At 30.8% G+C, this 6,000-nt stretch overlaps 1 protein-coding gene across 1 annotated transcript in view; it reads left to right on the top strand.

The window, feature by feature from the left end:
• The first annotated feature begins 538 nt into the window (after positions 1-538).
• The window catches only part of LOC106711336 (head-specific guanylate cyclase), a 33,770-nt gene continuing 28,308 nt past the window's right edge, over positions 539-6,000 (top strand). Inside the window, exon 1 of the mRNA XM_045683552.1 lies at positions 539-710. The gene's annotated coding sequence lies outside the window, so the exon portion shown is untranslated. The remainder of the gene's footprint in view (positions 711-6,000) is intronic.

The raw sequence follows: 6,000 nt of genomic DNA, 5'->3' as shown, positions 1-6,000 counted from the left end.
TAAATTGTTTAAACTTTCGTGAGACATAATAATTAATTAATTAAGAAACGGCTTAACTCACGTTTGATCGTCCGGTGACGGCACCGAATAGTTCATTTTTTTTTTCTAAAACCCTCTACGTTTAAGTAGTCTATGCATTAATAAATAACAAACAAACAAAATTAACTGTATCAACATATATTAAATTTTAACGCTTAGAAATATGCTACTTCCCACAATGTATATTTTTAACAATACTTTTAACATAAGAATAGTAATTTTTCTATCAAATTATAAATTTCAGCATATTATTGTTTATTCATTTGTCGTAGGTTTCGGAGACCACAATTCCTGTAAAATATATTGTTTTTTCTGTTTTGTCAAAGATGACAGGGATGGCGATATCTTTTATACAGTGTTTTTAGGTCTCAGAAATTAACGGTTAGTTTAAAATGGGTTTTAAAAGCTTTCAACATAGAAGCGCTTAACGAAGGAACGCAGAATATTTTCGTAGTAGCGCGCGCAGTCACGTCCTACGCGGCAGTGGTCTGCAGGCGTTTCGTCGGACGCACGTCTCTAACGGATATGTTTTTAAATGTTATTCGTGTTAATGTAAATAATTTACCGTGACGTGTTACCGTGGAAACTTTTTTTTAGTAACTTTTGTATTGTGTTTTTAGGTGATTCTTTTTGTTTATAATCCTGGTATAAGTTGTCGTCTTGAAATTTAGGTAAGTGTGAATGTTTTAAATGTTTCGTTTACCTTTTTTGTTTTTAGTAAAAAAAAAAATATACATATTTATTTTGTAAAGCTTTTTATATTGTTTTTTGAGCCAGAAATAACTTTCGTACATTTTAACGTACTTAATAACGTTTAAAATTTCGGTTCATTTACAATTATGTAATAATTGTAATAATTTTTTTTCATGTAATAAATGACGTTTCTCATTTTCGTCAGAAAATTCTTACTACTATTATATCGAAAGAATAAAAAAAAATTAAGCCAATTTATTATGAAATGAGTAATCAATACTTTTTATGAATATATTTTTTTAACGAAAATAATTAATTTATCATCCTTGATAGAGTCTCGTATCTTTTTAAAATGTATAAGACGTCGACGTAGATATTTTAAATACAATAATAATATGTAAATGGTTCCTTACTTCCTTAAACCAACGAATGTTTGCTCTTCCAGAATTTATCAGCATTTTATAGCAGGAAAATTGATTTACTTACGTTGTAGAGCCGGTATTTAAAAGGCAGTAGTTAATTTTTTTTAAATCATAAAGCATTAAACAGAAAGGTAAAGGTCATCGTTGCTATCAAGATAAGTGGTCTATGGCTTAAAGAATTAATTCTTAAAAAAGATAAAAAGGTCACTTAAAGTAAAGCAATTATTTACCCAATTTTTCGTGAAACCATTGAATGGGGTATTTCGAATTCGAACTTTCTGATGCTTTACGAAACTACTTCTGATGATGTGTAATGTGTTTCGTTTAAATCCTTTCCATTTGGAAGGCAAAATTATATTCCAGTAAATGTGATATATTTAAAAGTTTTGCAACAATAAATGGTTATTAAAATATTTTATCAAACTCAAGCACTTTTATAATCACAAGCTACTACTAAAGGTAATGAGCCCTTTCAGTATAATGCGTATAACTTTCAATACAAATTTTGTGGATGAATATAAGATGGCGATTGTCATTAATATTTGTGCTAGGCCCACTTTATATTAGTCCCGGTGCATTCCTTTGAACATCCCGGGACTCTTACCAGTTGCACTTGAGGATGGCCACCGAGGGGGTTTTAGTGTCAAATCTCACATAACCCTGACTTCAGAAGGCAGGGTATCTTTTGAAGATTTTCCCCCCTAAAAAAGGCCCACTTCATATCAACGTAAATAAAGTTAACTGTACGTGTGGAAGCAAAAACCTTATATATTAGGCAAAGCTATCGTGAATCATAGTTCAAATATAAAAATACGTTACACCAGAGGTCGTTTACAACTTACAAGACCTCACTAATTACAAGTTACGAATTTTTATGATTGAACGTGAAAATTTCACTCAAATATATTGCGATTTGAATTTTGGTATTCAAACAGTAATTAAGTTAATAACTTATTCGTTGCTTTACGAGGTCAAATACCAACATTACAATTACAGAACTGTTATAACCTGTAATATTTAAGTTATTTTTTACTTTTTTATGTAAGTGCTAGCTTACAAAGGAAGCAAATAACAAAGACGGACGTCGAATAGAGGGTTGACATGACACTGCATTAACTTGTGTATTGATTTCATAAATTGATTTTGCGAATCGCTAATGGATGTTAACATTTCATGTCTAGTGATGATTAACGCAAACTCCACGCTATACTCGTACTATCTTACTAATATTATAAACTAGCTTTTACCCGCGACTCCGTCCGCGCGGTATATAAAATAGAAAACGGGGTAAAAATTATCCTATGTTCGTTTCCTGGTTCTAAGCTACCTCCCCATCAATTTTCAGCTAAATCCGTTCGACCGATCTTGAGTTATAAATAGTGTAACTAACACGACTTTCTTTTATATATATAGATGTGAAAATTTAGATGGATGGATGGATTGATGTTTGGCTCAACGGATCTTGATAATATTTGGCACAGATGCAGAGAATACTTTGAAAGAATACATAGGCTACTTATTAAATTTTTCTAATTCCGCACGGACGGAGTCGCGGGTGACAACTAATATGTTATAATCAGTTTACAAAATAAATCTTTGTTTTTTTTTGTTCGTTCAAGTAATAAAAAAAATAAAAAAATGGGACCCATCTGCAAGCACTTCCTTTCGATTAAAATAATTTTTATCAAAATCGGACCATAGACAGTCGTACAGTCGAATTGATAACCTCCTTCTTTTTGAAGTCGGCTAAAAAAGAACACAACATAGCCAACACAATTATTTAGTCGTTGGCAATATTGACAATGGGAAAAAAATATTATAAAAACTCATAAATCGAATAATGGGATCGGAAATTGAGAAAGTTCTGCTAACAGTTCAATTATTAGAACTACATTTTTATCTTCCGTGTGAAATTACATTTGAATTTCGTAGATAAAATTACCCACTACTATCTCTGGCTAAAATTAAAATACTTTGAAATGAATATATTGCAAGCGTTATGTATTAAAAAGCAGTAAATCTAGTGGGGGCGAGTATTTCGAAGTATTCTATATCTTCTGGATATAAATGGAATAGTGCCAATTTTCAAACACCGCTTGCGTAACTTAATAGATTGATCAAAAAATTTTAGTATCTAACTTCTTTGAATTATACGACATTTTTTTTATTGCAAGTAATAAAATATAATGTAAAAAGATTTTACTCATGTCATTAAATATATCAAAATAAATAAAGATAAAAGCCACAACTATAAAGTAGATATAAACTCATAAAAAAACGATTTGTAATAGAAATGTTGACGTAAATTATATTTTCAGTATTACATGTTAAAAATGTAGCTTTAGATACTACTAGCGTTACTGGAATTACTTGTCAATAAATATCCATAACTTCATATATCCATCCATCCATCAAAACAGTTGTATATAAGGTATGTAGTAAGATATAAGCGAGAAGTAAGATACAAAAAGTTACATATCCCCGTTTTTAATTACAACATTGTTCAGAATAGTTCGCTTGTCTGAAACTCTATTGCAAATTATGAATGTATGAGGTCTACTACATGAGGTCTTAAACTAAAATAATTAGTTTAAGACCTCATAAGTATGAATGATGACTCGTATGTTTGAGTCATCATTCATACTATTCGTCGTTATTCATAATAAAGTTAGGTCAGTCATATTTTGCTCCTTAAACCTCCTCCCTAAGTTTATTAGAACAATTTGATTACTAAAATATATCTTTTATTTAATTAACAGGTCGTTGAACCTGTCTTTAATTTGAATTAAATAAATGATACTTCAACATAACATGGTACCGATTAGCATAGTTAGCGTTTTCAAATTATAAATTAGATTGAAATGAATGAAAGATTGGATGGATATTTGTTAAAAGGTATCTCCAGAACAGCTTAAGTTTTTTATTTTTAATTTCGCGCATACGGAATCGCGAGCAACAGCTTGTAAATTATAAAGTAGCTGAATAAAATGTTTCATCCTCATCATCATTTTAACATATTAAATATTACTCATAAAAAGAACACAAAGAAGGAAAACGCGCAATAAGTAAAATCTTTTTGGACCCTCTTCAACACAACCAAAAAACTGTCAGTCAATTACTTGGTGACACAGGTGCTACAGACAAACTGTCTCCTCTGTTATTAATATAATCTTTACAAATTTGAAAGGTACCAGCTTGTTGAAATTAGTTTGGGAGACTTCGCGGAAGTGACCTAATATATTAACTTCATATGAAACGTTATTAATAAAGACCTTCACTATTAATTCTCCGAGGAAATCAAATTTGGGATTATTTAACAGAGATAATAACATTTTGAAATCATATTATCCATGTAAATTCTAATTTGTAAAGTAAAAATAAAGAGAAGTCTTTTAATCCTAATCGTGTAGATAAAGGCATAAAAAGGAATAATTTCTATAAAATATATTTTTTTAACTTAACAAATATTGTTTTTAGCAAACACTCATTTACTTGTTACACAAACATTCTTTGTTGCATTTGTATTTTGTGAAAGGAGAATGGGGCAAACGAGCATCGATTCGCTTAATATAAATTGATCCGATGCTGATGGACAACACCAGAGAAACCGCAAATGTGTTGCGGACCTTTAATCATTGTTAACGTTTCATATTTTTACAGCGATAGTAGCTCTCACTGATCATCTTTAAGTGCGACAGATTTAATAATTATACCGTGATGAAATTCTAAAGTTCTAAGTTCTTAAGTGTATTATATTCTAACATCTTTTCTTCTTTCTCTTCTCTTATCTATTAAACACGGAGGTAATTTTAATCTTTTGAACTAATTTCTTGTTGAAAGTAACGATCTAAATGTCTGGCACCTCATTATAGCAACATCATTTGTCTCTGTCGCTTGCGAATCAAAGTCACATTTTACAAATAGTAAAAGAACTTCTACTTAATATATAAGAAATTTAAGTACAGTAAAAGAAGAGAGAAATTATTATAATTTGTATTTTTTTTTGTGAAGGTCTAGTTTAAGTCCTCTTTCCGTTCCAACTCTTTTCCTATAAGGCGAGGATAGGAAGGGAAAGTGGATTTGACGGTGTACCCATAGGAAGGGGAAATATGCTCTTTGTGTGCGTCTTCACTACCGTTGATTAAAGGTAGGCGACGGGCAACGGTCACTTCGCCATTTCAGCGAATTTAGGCGGCCGCTTTCTCTTTTGCAAACTTATAATATTAAAAAAGATTTTTATAAAGGTTTTTCCCTCAAGTGTATATTAATTTATTAGTGTATATAAATTATTAAGAAGAAGAAGATACTATAAACCACAGATCACGGCAGAAATTACAGATTCACATTTGGCGCGTTCTTTTCACAACTCTCATAAACCATTGTTTAATTATTTATTAAAATTAATTTTCATTGGATCAAATGGAATTATTCGCATATAAAACTTAATTCGGGGCTTTGACCGTTGATTTAATCTGGTTCACGTTAATTCCTTACTTTATATTTTAACTTGTGACCCCGCCCGCTTTCGCACGTATAAAATATCATGTACAGTATGTTATATTTTACTAATATTATAAATGCGAAAGTTTCGATGGACGGATGTTTGTTTGAAGGTATCTCCGGCACGACTCATAGGATCTTGACTAAATTTGGCACAGATATAGAACATAGTCTGGAAGACATAGGCTACTTATTATGTTTTTTTAATACCGCGCGGATGGAGTCGCGGACGACAGCTAGTCTATAATATATAAGTAGTATTATTTTTTACGAATGTGCATAAAATCAGCGTTAATTTGACGTCACCGTTCTCTAAAGTAATTTCGAATTATTTGAAATGCATAAT

The sequence above is a fragment of the Papilio machaon genome, chromosome 22 (genome assembly GCF_912999745.1).
Source record: "Papilio machaon chromosome 22, ilPapMach1.1, whole genome shotgun sequence".
Taxonomy (NCBI): Eukaryota; Metazoa; Arthropoda; class Insecta; order Lepidoptera; family Papilionidae; genus Papilio; species Papilio machaon.
The sequence above is the reverse complement of the archived record's forward strand: the minus strand, read 5'-3'. Positions and strand labels throughout refer to the sequence as shown.